The sequence below is a fragment of the Pagrus major genome, chromosome 11 (genome assembly GCF_040436345.1).
Source record: "Pagrus major chromosome 11, Pma_NU_1.0".
NCBI classification, from domain to species: domain Eukaryota; kingdom Metazoa; phylum Chordata; class Actinopteri; order Spariformes; family Sparidae; genus Pagrus; species Pagrus major.
This window is the reverse complement of record NC_133225.1, coordinates 1482217-1497797: the sequence shown is the minus strand read 5'-3', so window position 1 is coordinate 1497797 and position 15581 is coordinate 1482217.

Sequence of the window (15581 nt, the reverse complement as noted above, 5' to 3'; positions counted from 1 at the left end):
GGGATTGAATTCAAATCCTTCTCACTACATTAATAATTAATAAGTAACTCAGTTCACATCGACAGTAAATGCAAATAACTTAATAACTGTCAGAGAAACATCTGACAAGACTTTGAAGCTGAACTCGTCTTTCAAAAGACCATTTTCTTTATCCATTTCTGCTTGCCCATCCACAACGTTACTGCTGCATCGCTTCCTGATTTATCAAACGACAGGGCGGGCTGATTGTCATAATCACAGATGCGTGTGCGTCAAAAAAAATTGACGGCGTTCAGAGTAATTTGCGTTAACTCTTTTTTATAGCATTAACTTTGAAAGCCGTAATTGTGCCTTTACTAAAGTGCGGTAGAGGAGCTCAGAACTGCCTTAAGACAAACAACCAATATGTCAGAGGAGTGGAGAGAAACAATGAGGTTAGACTGCATACAGGACTATAAAAAGATATCAGTGAGTTTTGGCTCTGAAATGTTGTTAGGTAAATGTTAGGTCTGATTTGTTTCAACTTGAACTTGATCCATGGGAGGGCGCGGCTCTGCTTATAAAACTGCGTCATAAGAAGTTGTTGCCTGGGCAGGCTTAAGTTTCACTGACAGGTCTCAGCGATCAGATGAAGGCGATTAAATAGACGACTGTGCAGTTAAAGTCCTGTTCAGAAAAACATCACACTCCTCATGTTCCAGGAGAGATGTCGGAGGGTGAAATCCAGACCGAGGAGGCATACAGGACCCTCAGAAGGTAAAAAAATTAACTGGCTGCTCATGCTTTTGTTGAGCTGTATGATTAGTTACTTGATGACTAACTTCTTGATCAAAGTTAAGATTTTCCCTCATTTGCAATGATGTCAAGTCATACAAAAATATGCAGTTATAGTACAGTAAATGTCATCACAGTAAACATTGAGATTCATCTACTCATTAATCCGTCGTAATAGAGTACAGTGGTAATGAGTCGGGTAAAAAAAACGGGTAACAGTTTTAGCATTTCCGGCTCCCTCGTTTCAAAGCCTGAGTTTTTTAATGTGTTTTCAGTTAACTGTGAAATAAGGTGTGGTTACCACAGGCTGAACGTGTTTACACGGTTTGCTCTACAACATACAATCCATCATTAAATGTCCGACAGGTTAATTATAAAGCTCTTCCGTGTGTTAAAAACGGTTAGCGGTTGCAAGGGGCGGTTCTTCATATGGGCAATATGGGCAGCCGCCCAGGGCGGCATGAGCGCCCGTTAAAGAAGAAAAAAAAAAAAAGCTGGGCACCCTCTGTTTTGTAAAGGCGGGTCTGTTTGCTGCTGAGAGAGTCTCACATACCGAGGTGGAAGAAGAAGAAGAGCAGGAAGAGGGAGGGGGGCGGCGGAAGGTTCACCTCTGGACCTCAGCTCTCCCTGCTGGTGCGAGGACAGGGGGACAGACAGACAGACACACAGACAGATAACTTTATTAATCGGGGATAGGATAAATTAGGTTATTACAGCAGCGGTATAGAAGTATAGAAACAATAAAGTACTATATACAATATACAAAAAACAATAAAATACTATATACAATAAAATGCTTAAAGCTGGGGTCGGTAAGTTGGAAAAACCGTCAAGCCCAGGCCAGATTTGAAAGTATCCAGCCAGTAAACTCCGCCCCCTGCACTCAGGCCTCTCTCAAATGCCGCTTCCCCCAAACTAGGGGTGGGCGATACTGCAAATTTTGGTATCGATCCGATACCAAGTAATTACAGGGCCAGTATTGCCGATACCGATACTTTTTACTTGAAAATCTGCATGTAGCCTAAATAGGAATACTAATGTTCCTTCAGCAGATACACAAAAGGGTTATTATATTCTGCCATATTCATACTTCAGGTTTGAGGCTATAGATCTTAATATAAGTATATATTATATAAGTATATATTTTTGAGTTCCAGTAAAACAATTAAGATTTATTTCAACTGTCTGAATATATGATAATAGTTTAATCACAACATTAATTAAAGCTGCAAGCAGCGATGAACGGGCCCTCGCAGTCCACGCGCGTCGGGGCGTGCTGCTGTTGTTACATGCTGCTGTCGGGGCTTGTTCATGCAACAACTTCCGTTGAGGAATCAAAAGTGAAGGCAGTCAAGCTGTTATTTAGTCATTTAGCAATAAAAGCGCCCCCTATTGGCCGATTTGCACCAAATTTGTCAGAAATCGTCATGTGGCCATGGAACACAACTGGGAAAAGTTTTGTGTTAATCGGACTGTATTTCATCAAGATACACAAGAATGTCTGTTTGACCACAATGTGCAGGAAATTGTTGTTGTATATTTTGGGCGTTCTGTGGACTAGCACATTTCTTTTAATAACTTTTTGTCAGGAGCGTCCACAGATGCTGCGTGCAAAGTTTGGTGCAAATCGGAGAAATTGTCTGGGAGGAGTTCGAAAATGTAGGTTTGTGACATTTTGCGCATTTGCGCATGGAAATTTAGCGCAAAAGTGGGTGCGGCCTACATCATACAATTCAGGTGAATTCAGGGAACACGTAGATATAAGGTTTAACAATGTCTGACAAATTATGTGGGAGTTATTAGTCAAAAACTGCTTTGTGTTGATAATAGCGCCACCTGTTGGTCATTTTTGGTGTGTGAGTTACAGGGGCCGGTCTATACCACCCCTATGAATTTCATATCCATAAGTGTTATGGTGGGGGCACAGTGCCAAATCTAAAAAGAAACTGCCACCAGAGCGCCACCTAGTGTCAGATCGGTAACACCTTTGTCAGCTATCCTCAGGAGGGCAGTGGCAATGAGTGTACCAAGTTTTGTGTTAATCCGACCAACCGATGTTGAGATATAAAATACTTCAATTTAAAGAGCGCCACCTAGTGGTCATCGGCCAACATTTAGCACAGAGCCTTAGGGCCTCATGAGGAAGTAGGATCCTGAGTTTGACGTCATTTGGACAAACCAATGTGGAGATATGCAACACTTCCTGTTTGGAACGAAATCTGCAGGAAGTTGTTATTTAATAACTTGAGTATTTTTTGGAATATGAAACGTCTTTTAATAACTTTTTCTCAGAAGGGTCCACAGATGCTGTGTGCAAAGTTTGGTGCAAATCGGTGAAATTGCCTGGGAGGAGTTCGAAAAAGTAGGTTTGCGACATTTCGCGAGGTAGCGAAAAAAAACGCTGGCCTATATCAGGAGATTCAGCACAATTCACTGAACGCGTGGTTTTTGAATGTGCGACAAAGTATGTGGGAGTTATTAGCCAAAACGCACTTTCCTTGATTGTAGCGCCACCTAGTGGTGGAAATTCACAACGACAAAAGATTATCAAATTTTTTCGCCAAGCCTAATGACTTTGCCAAATAAAATCGCGTTTTCATTCACATTCAGGCAGTGAAAAATGCGATCATTAAGGACAAAGGAAAATAATAATAATAATTAAAGCTGCAAGCAGCGATGAACGGGCCCTCGCAGTCCACGCGGGTCGGGGCGTGCTGCTGTCGGGGCGTGCTCCTTTCCCGAACCCATTGCCCCGTTATTGTGCGCGCATGTCTTAACTGGTGAAAGTTCACAATGACAACAGATTATAAAATTTTTCGCCAGGTCTGATCTATATTCCAAGACAGGGGGAATATTAATTGTGTGTCTCTGTTGGCCCAGTTGATCTCAGTTGCTACGGTGATGGTTGTCGGAACTCCCTAGCAATGGCCTGTGACCACAGCTGCTGTCTGTGACAGAGCTGATCTGAGAGTGATTTCTGGCTCAGAAGTAGGACTTCAAACTACTGCTATATCTTCAAAACCAAACATGATATCGGCAAAATTTCTTCACCGTCAAGCCAGAAAGGCCTTAAAGAACACAGCCATAATTTTTTGTGGTCCTAGCTTCTAAAATGTGGTAATAGGAGCGAGTTCAAAACAGGTGCAGTTTGGAAAATCCTGGAAAATCCTCCTCCCGATTAACATTGGAGTAAATGGAACAGTTGAGAGCTACTCTTGTTGGTTAGGGGCAGATAAATCAAAAACCGTAAATCCTACTGATAAAGAAGACACATTGGGAGAAAGAAGACAAGTGTGGCTACAACTCTGTGAAAAAATCACATTTCTACTGTGTAATTTGTGGCTGGGATCGTCAGAGAAAGAGAATTTCTGAGAGTTTTTTTTGAGTCTCCCACACTCTGGCAGTTGGTTCTGCACGAACATTCCGCAATACACAATCATTGAAAAAACTAAAATTTTCAAAATTCTTTAAAATTCACTCAGCATCATTAAAGGGTCACAGTTCAAAAACGAAACATTGTGGGAAAAAAGTTCAAATACGACTTAAATAGACAAGACCCGTGCCTACATTTTAAAGTTTGAATGGTGTTTCTAGGTGAACGTAGGCCAGAGCTAGGAGATGTTTGAAAAACGTCGAAGAAATGCTCATCGTGCCATGGAACATTTTTGGTGTGTGAGTTACAGGGGCCAGTCTATACCACGCCTATGAATTTCATGTCCATAAGTGTTATGGTGTGGGCACAGTGCCAAATATAAAAAGAAACTGCCACCAGAGCGCCATCTAGTGTCAGATCGGTAACCCCTTTGTCAGCTATCCTCAGGAGGGCATTGGCAATGAGTGTACCAAGTTTTGTGTTAATTCGACCCACCGATGTGGAGATATAAAATACTTCAATTTAAAGAGCGCCACCTAGTGGTCATCCACCAAAATTTTGCACAGAGCCTTATGGGCTCATGGGGAAGTAGTATCCTGAGTTTCATGTCATTTGGACACACCAATGTGGAGATATGCAACACTTCCTGTTTGGAACGAAATCTGCAGGAAGTTGTTATGTAATAACTTGAGTATTACTTGAAATTCCAAAATTCTTTTAATAACTTTTTGTCAGAAGGGTCCACAGATGTTGTGTGCAAAGTTTCATGCAAATCGGTGAAATTTCCTGGGAGGAGTTCGAAAAAGTAGGTTTTTGACATTTTGCGAATTTGCGGAAAAAAAACCTGGGGCGGAAATGGGCGTGGCCTATATCAGAAGACTCAGCAGAATTCACTGAATGCGTGGATGTAAGGTTTTTGAATGTGCGACAAAGTATATGGGAGTTATTAGCCAAAACGCACTGTCCTTGATTATAGCGCCACCTAGTGGTGAAAATTCACAACGACAACAGATTATAAAATTTTTCGCCAGGTCTGATCTATATTCCAAGTTTGGTGAGTTTTGGGGTATGTTGCGGCCGCCAAATATGCGATCCTTTGTGAGGAAGAAGGAGAATAATAATAATAATTAAAGCTGCAAGCAGCGATGAACGGGCCCTCGCAGTCCACGCACGTCGGGGCGTGCTGCTGTCGTGACATGCTGCTGTCGTTACATGCTGCTGTCGGGGCTTGTTCATGCAACAACTTCCATAGAGGAATCAAAACTGAAGGCAGTGAAGCTGTCATTTCGTCATTTAGCAATAAAAGCGCCACCTATTGGTCGATTTGCACGAAATTTTGTAGAAATGCTCATCGTGCCATGGAACACAATTGCCAAAAGTTTTGTGTTCATCGGACTGTATTTCATCAAGATACACAAGAATGTCTGTTTGACGACAGTGTGCAGGAAATTGTTGTTTTATATTTTGGGCGTTCTGTGGACTAGCACATTTCTTTTAATAACTTTTTGTCAGGAGGGTCCACAGATGCTGCGTGCAAAGTTTGGTGCAAATTGGAAAAATTGCCTGGGAGGAGTTCGAAAAAGTAGGTTTGCGACATTTGGCGAATTTGCGAATGGAAATTCAGTGCGAACGTGGGCGTGGCCTACATCACACGGTTCGGCTGTATTCAGGGAACACGTAGATATAATGTTTAACAATGTGCACCATATTATGTGGGAGTAATTAGCAAAAAACGTTTTTTCTTGATAATAGCGCCACCTACTGGTGATTTTTGGTGTGTGAGTTATAGATGCCAGTCTATACCACCCCAATCAGTTTCATATCCATAAGTGTTATGGTGTGGGCACAGTGCCAAATAGAAAATGAAACTGCCACCAGAGCGCCACCTAGTGTCAGATCGGTAACACCTTTGTCAGTTGTCCTCAGGAGGTCATTGGCAATGAGTGTACCAAAATTTGTGTTAATCTAACCAACCGATGTGGAGATATAAAATACTTGCATTTAAAGAGCGCCACCTAGTGGTCATCGGCAATAAATTTGCACAGAGCCTTAGGGGCTCATGTGGAAGTAGTGTCCTGAGTTTCACGTCATTCGGACAAACCAATGTGGAGACATGCAACACTTCCTGTTTGGAACGAAATCTGTAGGAACTTGTTATTTAATAACTTGAGTATTTTTTAAAATATCAAAATTCTTTTGATAACTTTTTGTCAGGAGAATCCACAGATGCTGTGTGCAAAGTTTTGTGCAAATTGGTGAAATTGCCCGGGAGGAGTTCGAAAAAGTAGGTTTGCGACATTTCGCGAGCTAGCAAAAAAAACGCCAGGCAAAAATGGGCGTGGCCTATATCAGGAGATTCAGCAAGATTCACTGAATGCGTGGACATAAAGTTTTTGAATGTACGACAAAGTATGTGGGAGTTATTAGACAAAACACACTTTCCTTGATTGTAGCGCCACCTAGTGGTGGACATTCACAACGACAACAGATTCTAAAATTTTTCGCCAGCTCTGATCTATATTCCAAGTTTGGTGACTTTTGGGGTATGTTCAGGCAGTGAAAAATGCGATCATGACGGACAAAGGAAAATAATAATAATAATTAAAGCTGCAAGCAGCGATGAACGGGCCCTCGCAGTCCACGCGGGTCGGGGCGTGCTGCCGTCGCGGCATGCTGCCGTCGTTACGTGCTGCCGTCGTTACATGCTGCCGTCGGGCGTGCTGCTGTCGGGACATGCTGCCGTTGGGGCAAGCTGCTGTCGTGACATGCTGCTGTCGGGGCTTCTACATGCAACAACTTCCATTGAGGAAATGAAAGTGAAGGCAGTCAAGCTGTCATTTCGTCATTTAGCAATAAAAGCGCCACCTATTGGTGGATATGCACCGAATTTGGCACGAACCCTCATGTGGGCATGGAAGACAAATCAAAAAAGTTTTGTGTTAATCGGACTGTATTTCATCAAGATATGCAAGACTGTGTGGTTTACCACAACGTGCAGGAAATTGTTGTTTTATATTTTGGCCGTACTTTACACTATCACATTTCTTTTAATAACTTTTTGTCAGGAGACTCCACAGATGCTGTGTGCAAAGTTTGGTGCAAATTGGAAAAATTGCCTGGGAGGAGTTCGAAAAAGTAGGTTTGCGACATTTGGCGAGTTTGCGAATGGAAATTCAGTGCGAACGTGGGCGTGGCCTACATCACACGGTTCGGCTGTATTCAGGGAAGATATAGATATAATGTTTAACGATGTGCACCATATTATGTGGGAGTAATTAGCAAAAAACATTTTTTGTTGATAATAGCGCCACCTGCTGGTGATTTTTGGTGTGTGAGTTACAGATGCCAGTCTATACCACCCCAATCAGTTTCATATCCATAAGTGTTATGGTGTGGGCACAGTGCCAATTATAAAATGAAACTGCCACCAGAGCGCCACCTAGTGTCAGATCGGTAACACCTTCATCAGTTAACGTCAGGAGGACATTGGCAATCAGTGTACCAAGTTTTGTGTTAATCCAACCGACCAATGTCGAGATATAAAATACTTCAATTTAAAGAGCGCCACCTAGTGGTCATGAGCCAAGATTTTGCACAGAGCCTTAGGGGCTCATGGGGAAGTAGTATCCTGAGTTTCACGTCATTCGGACACAGCAATGTGGAGATATGCAACACTTCCTGTTTTGACCCGAATCCACAGGAAGTTGTTATTTAATAACTTGAGTATTGTTTGGAATAGCAAAATTCTTTTAATAACTTTTTGTCAGGAGGGTCCACTGATGCTGTGTGCAAAGTTTTGTGCAAATCGGTGAAATTGCCTGGGAGGAGTTCGAAAAAGTAGGTTTTCGACATTTCGCGAGCTAGCGAAAAAAAACGGTAGGCGGAAATGGGCGTGGCCTATATCAGGAGATTCAGCACAATTCACTGAACGCGTGGATGTAAGGTTTTTGAATGTGCGACAAAGTATGTGGGAGTTATTAGCCAAAACACACTTTCCTTGATTATAGCGCCACCTAGTGGTGAAAATTCTGAACGACAACAGATTATAAAATTTTTCACCAGGTGTGACATATATTCCAAGTTTGATGAGTTTTGGGGTATGTTCAGGCAGTGAAAAATGCGATCATTTTGGCAGAAGAAAAATAAAAAAAAAAAAAAATAATAATCACTACAATTACAATAGGGACCTCGCAGGTTTACCTGCTCGGGCCCTAATTAAAGCTGCAAGCAGCGATGAACGGGCCCTCGCAGTCCACGCGGGTCGGGGCGTGCTGCCGTCGCGGCATGCTGCCGTCGTTACATGCTGCCGTCGTTACATGCTGCTGTCGTGACATGCTGCTGTCGGGGCTTGTACTTGCAACAACTTCCATTGAGGAAATGAAAGTGAAGGCAGTGAAGCTGTCATTTCGTCATTTAGCAATAAAAGCGCCACCTATTGGTCGATTTGCACGAAATTTTGTAGAAATGCTCATCGTGCCATGGAACACAATTGCCAAAAGTTTTGTGTTCATCGGACTGTATTTCATCAAGATACACAAGAATGTCTGTTTGACCACAATGCGCAGGAAATTGTTGTTTTATATTTTGGGCGTTCTGTGGACTAGCACATTTCTTTTAATAACTTTTTGTCAGGAGGGTCCAGAGATGCTGCGTGCAAAGTTTGGTGCAAATTGGAAAAATTGCCTGGGAGCAGTTAGAAAAAGTAGGTTTGCTACATTTGGCGAATTTGCAAATGGAAATTCAGTGCGAACGTGGGCGTGGCCTACATCACACTGTTCGGCTGTATTCAGGGAACACGTAGATATAATGTTTAACAATGTGCACCATATTATGTGGGAGTAATTAGCAAAAAACATTTTTTCTTGATAATAGCGCCACCTGCTGGTCATTTTTGGTGTGTGAGTTACAGGGGCCGGTCTATACCACCCCTATGAATTTCATATCCATAAGTGTTATGGTGTGGGCACAGTGGCAAATCTAAAATGAAACTGCCACCAGAGCGCCACCTAGTGTCATATCGGTAACCCCTTTGTCAGCTGTCCTCAGGAGGCCATTGGCAATCAGTGTACGAAGTTTTGTGTTAATCCGACCAACCGATGTCGAGATATAAAATATTTCAATTAAAAGAGCGCCACCTAGTGGTCATCGGCCAAAATTTAGCACAGAGCCTTAGGGCCTCATTAGGAAGTAGGATCCTGAGGTTGACATCATTTGGACAAACCAATGTGGAGATATGCAACACTTCCTGTTTGGAACGAAATCTGCAGGAAGTTGTTATTTAATAACTTGAGTATTGTTTGGCTTATCAAAATTCTTTTAATAACTTTTTGTCAGAAGGGCCCACAGATGCTGCGTGCAAAGTTTCGTGCAAATCGGTGAAATTGCCTGGGAGGAGTTCGAAAAAGTAGGTTTTCGACATTTCGCGAGCTAGCGAAAAAAAACGCTAGGCAGAAATGGGCGTGGCCTATATCAGGAGATTCAGCATAATTCACTGAACGCGTGGATTTAAGGTTTTTGAATGTGCGACAAAGTATGTGGGAGTTATTAGCCAAAACGCACTTTCCTTAATAATAGCGCCACCTAGTGGTGAAAATTCTGAACGACAACAGATTATAAAATTTTTCGCCAGGTCTGATCTATATTCCAAGTTTGGTGACTTTTGGGGTATGTTCAGGCAGTGAAAAATGCGATCATTACGGACAAAGGAAAATAATAATAATTAAAGCTGCAAGCAGCGATGAACGGGCCCTCGCAGTCCACGCGGGTCGGGGCTTGCTGCCGTCAGGGCGTGCTCCTTACCCGGACCCAATGCCCCGTTATTGTGTGCGCATGTCTTAACTGATAGCCGTCGTTACATGCTGCTGTTACATGCTGCTGTCGGGGCTTGTTCATGCAACAACTTCCGTTGAGGAATCAAAAGTGAAGGCAGTCAAGCTGTTATTTAGTCATTTAGCAATAAAAGTGCCCCCTATTGGCCGATTTACACCAAATTTGTCAGAAATCGTCATGTGGTTATGGAACACAACTGGGAACAGTTTTGTGTTAATCGGACTGTGTTTCATCAAGATACACAAGAATGTCTGTTTGACCACAATGTGCAGGAAATTGTTGTTTTATATTTTGGGCGTTCTGTGGACTAGCACATTTCTTTTAATAACTTTTTGTCAGGAGGGTCCACAGATGCTGCGTGCAAAGTTTGGTGCAAATCGGAGAAATTGCCTGGGAGGAGTTGGAAAAAGTAGGTCTGCAATATTTGGCGAATTTGCGAATGGAAATTCAGTGCGAACGTGGGCGTGGCCTACATCACACGGTTCGACTGTATTCAGGGAACATATAGATATAATGTTTAACAATGTGCACCATATTATGTGGGAGTAATTAGCAAAAAAAGTTTTTTCTTGATAATAGCGCCACCTGCTGGTGATTTTTGGTGTGTGAGTTACAGGGGCCAGTCTGTACCACCCCTATGAATTTCATTTCCATAAGTGTTATGGTGTGGGCACAGTGCCAAATATAAAATGAAACTGCCACCACAGCGCCACCTAGTGTCAGATCGGTAACCCCTTTGTCAGCTTTCCTAAGGAGGGCATTGCCAATCAGTGTACCAAGTTTTGTGTTAATCCGACCAACCGATGTCGAGATATAAAATACTTCAATTTAAATAGCGCCACCTAGTGGTCATGGGCCAAGATTTTGCACAGAGCCTTAGGGGCTCATGGGGAAGTAGTATCCTGAGTTTCACGTCATTTGGACGCACCAATGTGGAGATATGCAACACTTCCTGTTGTGACCCGAATCCACAGGAAGTTGTTATTTAATAACTTGAGTATTCTTTGGTGTATCAAAATTCTTTTAATAACTTTTTGTCAGAAGGGTCCCCAGATGCTGTGTGCAAAGTTTGGTGCAAATCGGTGAAATTGCCTGGGAGGAGTTCGAAAAAGTAGGTTTGCGACATTTCGCGAGCTAGCTAAAAAAAACGGTAGGCGGAAATGGGCGTGGCCTATATCAGGAGATTCAGCACAGTTCACTGAACGCGTGGATGTAAGGTTTTTGAATGTGCGACAAAGTACGTGGACGTTATTAGCCAAAATACACTTGCCTTGATTGTAGCGCCACCTAGTGGTGAAAATTCAGAATGACAACAGATTATAAAATTTTTCACCAGGTGTGACATATATTCCAAGTATGATGCGTTTTGGGGTATGTTCAGGCAGTGAAAAATGCGATCATTTTGGCAGAAGAAAAATAACTAAAAATAAATAATAATAATAATTAAAGCTGCAAGCAGCGATGAACGGGCCCTCGCAGTCCACGCGGGTCGGGGCGTGCTGCCGTCGGGGCGTGCTCCTTACCCGGACCCATTGCCCCGTTATTGTGCGCGCATGTCTTAACTGATAGCCAAAAACGGTTTTGTGTTGATAATAGCGCCACCTGCTGGTGATTTTTGGTGTGTGAGTTACAGATGTCAGTCTATACCACCCCAATCAGTTTCATGTCCATAAGTGTTATGGTGTGGGCACAGTGCCAATTATAAAATGAAACTGCCACCAGAGCGCCACCTAGTGTCAGATCGGTAACCCCTTTGTCAGCTTTCCTCAGGAGGGCAGTGGCAATCAGTGTACCAAGTTTCGTGTTAATCCGACCAACCAATGTCGAGATATAAAATACTTCAATTTAAATAGCGCCACCTAGTGGTCATGGGCCAAGATTTTGCACAGAGCCTTAGGGGCTCATGGGGAAGTAGTATCCTGAGTTTCACGTCATTCGGACACACCAATGTGGAGATATGCAACACTTCCTGTTGTGACCCGAGTCCACAGGAAGTTGGTATTTAATAACTTGAGTATTGTTTGGAATATCAAAATTCTTTTGATAACTTTTTGTCAGGAGTGTCCACAGATGCTGTGTGCTAAGTTTCATGCACATTGGTGAAATTGCCCGGGAGGAGTTCGAAAAAGTAGGTTTGCGACATTTCGCGAGCTAGCGAAAAAAAACGGTAGGCGGATATGGGCGTGGCCTATATCAGGAGATTCATCATAATTCACTGAACGCGTGGATATAAGGTTTTTGAATGTGCGACAAAGTATGTGGGAGTTATTAGCCAAAACACCCTTTCCTTGATTATAGCGCCACCTAGTGCTGAAAATTCACAATGACAACAGATTATAAAATTTTTCGCCAGGTATGACATATATTCCAAGTTTGATGACTTTTGGGGTATGTTCAGGCAGTGAAAAATGCGATCATTTTGGCAGAAAAATAATAATAATAATAATAATAATAATAATAAGAATCGCTACGATTACAATAGGGACCTCGCAGGTTTCCTGCTCGGGCCCTAATTAAAGCTGCAAGCAGCGATGAACGGGCCCTCGCAGTCCACGCGGGTCGGGGCGTGCTGCCGTCGGGGCGTGCTCCTTACCCGGACCCATTGCCCCGTTATTGTGCGCGCATGTCTTAACTGATAGCCAAAAACGGTTTTGTGTTGATAATAGCGCCACCTGCTGGTGATTTTTGGTGTGTGAGTTACAGATGTCAGTCTATACCACCCCAATCAGTTTCATGTCCATAAGTGTTATGGTGTGGGCACAGTGCCAATTATAAAATGAAACTGCCACCAGAGCGCCACCTAGTGTCAGATCGGTAACCCCTTTGTCAGCTTTCCTCAGGAGGGCAGTGGCAATCAGTGTACCAAGTTTCGTGTTAATCCGACCAACCAATGTCGAGATATAAAATACTTCAATTTAAATAGCGCCACCTAGTGGTCATGGGCCAAGATTTTGCACAGAGCCTTAGGGGCTCATGGGGAAGTAGTATCCTGAGTTTCACGTCATTCGGACACACCAATGTGGAGATATGCAACACTTCCTGTTGTGACCCGAGTCCACAGGAAGTTGGTATTTAATAACTTGAGTATTGTTTGGAATATCAAAATTCTTTTGATAACTTTTTGTCAGGAGTGTCCACAGATGCTGTGTGCTAAGTTTCATGCACATTGGTGAAATTGCCCGGGAGGAGTTCGAAAAAGTAGGTTTGCGACATTTCGCGAGCTAGCGAAAAAAAACGGTAGGCGGATATGGGCGTGGCCTATATCAGGAGATTCATCATAATTCACTGAACGCGTGGATATAAGGTTTTTGAATGTGCGACAAAGTATGTGGGAGTTATTAGCCAAAACACCCTTTCCTTGATTATAGCGCCACCTAGTGCTGAAAATTCACAATGACAACAGATTATAAAATTTTTCGCCAGGTATGACATATATTCCAAGTTTGATGACTTTTGGGGTATGTTCAGGCAGTGAAAAATGCGATCATTTTGGCAGAAAAATAATAATAATAATAATAATAATAATAATAAGAATCGCTACGATTACAATAGGGACCTCGCAGGTTTCCTGCTCGGGCCCTAATTAAAGCTGCAAGCAGCGATGAACGGGCCCTCGCAGTCCACGCGGGTCGGGGCGTGCTGCCGTCGGGGCGTGCTCCTTACCCGGACCCAATGCCCCGTTATTGTGCGCGCATGTCTTAACTGATAGCCGTCGTTACATGCTGCTGTTGTTACATGCTGCTGTTGGGGCTTGTTCATGCAACAACTTCCATAGAGGAATCAAAACTGATGGCAGTCCAGTTGTCATTTCGTCATTTAGCAATAAAAGCGCCACCTATTGGTCGATTTGCACGAAATTTTGTAGAAATGCTCATCGTGCCATGGAACACAATTGCCAAAAGTTTTGTGTTCATCGGACTGTATTTCATCAAGATACACAAGAATGTCTGTTTGACTACAATGCGCAGGAAATTGTTGTTTTATATTTTGGGCGTTGTGTGGCCTAGCACATTTCTTTTAATAACTTTTTGTCAGGAGGGTCTACAGATGCTGCGTGCAAAGTTTGGTACAAATCGGAGAAATTGCCTGGGAGGAGTTCGAAAAAGTAGGTTTGCGACATTTGGCGAATTTGCGAATGGAAATTCAGTGCGAACGTGGGCGTGGCCTACATCACACGGTTCGGCTGTATTCAGGGAACATATAGATATAATGTTTAACAATGTGCACCATATTATGTGGGAGTAATTAGCAAAAAACATTTTTTCTTGATAATAGCGCCACCTGCTGGTGATTTTTGGTGTGTGAGTTACAGGGGCCAGTCTATACCACCCCTATGAATTTCATATCCATAAGTGTTATGGTGTGGGCACAGTGCCAATTCTAAAATGAAACTGCCACCAGAGCGCCACCTAGTGTCCGATCGGTAACACCTTTGTCAGTTCTCCTCAGGAGGCCATTGGCAATCAGTGTACCAAGTTTTGTGTTAATCCGACCAACCAATGTCGAGATATAAAATACTTCAATTTAAATAGCGCCACCTAGCAGTCATGGGCCAAGATTTTGCACAGAGCCTTAGGGGCTCATGGGGAAGTAGTATCCTGAGTGTGACGTCATTTGGACAAACCAATGTGGAGATATGCAGGACTTCCTGTTGTGACCCGAATCCACAGGAAGTTGTTATTTAATAACTTGAGTATTCTTTGGAATATCAAAATTCTTTTAATAACTTTTTGTCAGGAGCGTCCACAGATGCTGTGTGCAAAGTTTGGTGAAAATCGGTGAAATTGCCTGGGAGGAGTTCGAAAAAGTAGGTTTGCGACATTTCGCGCGCTAGCGAAAAAAAACGGTAGGCGAAAATGGGCGTGGCTTATATCAGGAGATTCAGCAAGATTCACTGAACGCGTGGATATAAGGTTTTTGAATGTGCGACAAAGTATGTGGGAGTTATTAGCCAAAACACACTTTCCTTGATTATAGCGCCACCTAGTGCTGAAAATTCACAATGACAACAGATTATAAAATTTTTCGCCAGGTCTGATCTATATTCCAAGTTTGATGAGTTTTGGGGTATGTTCAGGCAGTGAAAAATGCGATCATTTTGGCAGAAAAATAATAATAATAATAAGAATCACGACGATTACAATAGGGACCTCGCAGGTTTCCCTGCTCGGGCCCTAATTAAAGCTGCAAGCAGCGATGAACGGGCCCTCGCAGTCCACGCGCGTCGGGGCGTGCTGGTGTCGTTACATGCTGCCGTCGTTACATGCTGCCGTCGTTACATGCTGCCGTCGGGGCTTGTTCATGCAACAACTTCCGTTGAGGAATCAAAAGTGAAGGCAGTCAAGTTGTTATTTTGTCATTTAGCAATAAAAGCGCCCCCTATTGGCCGATTTGCACCAAATTTGTCAGAAATCGTCATGTGGCCATGGAACACAACAGGGAAAAGTTTTGTGTTAATTGGACTGTATTTCATCAAGATACACAAGAATGTCTGTTTGACCACAATGTGCAGGAAATTGTTGTTTTATATTTTGGGAGTTGTGTGGACTAGCACATTTCTTTTAATAACTTTTTGTCAGGAGAGTCCACAGATGCTGCGTGCAAAGTTTGGTGCAAATCGGAAAAA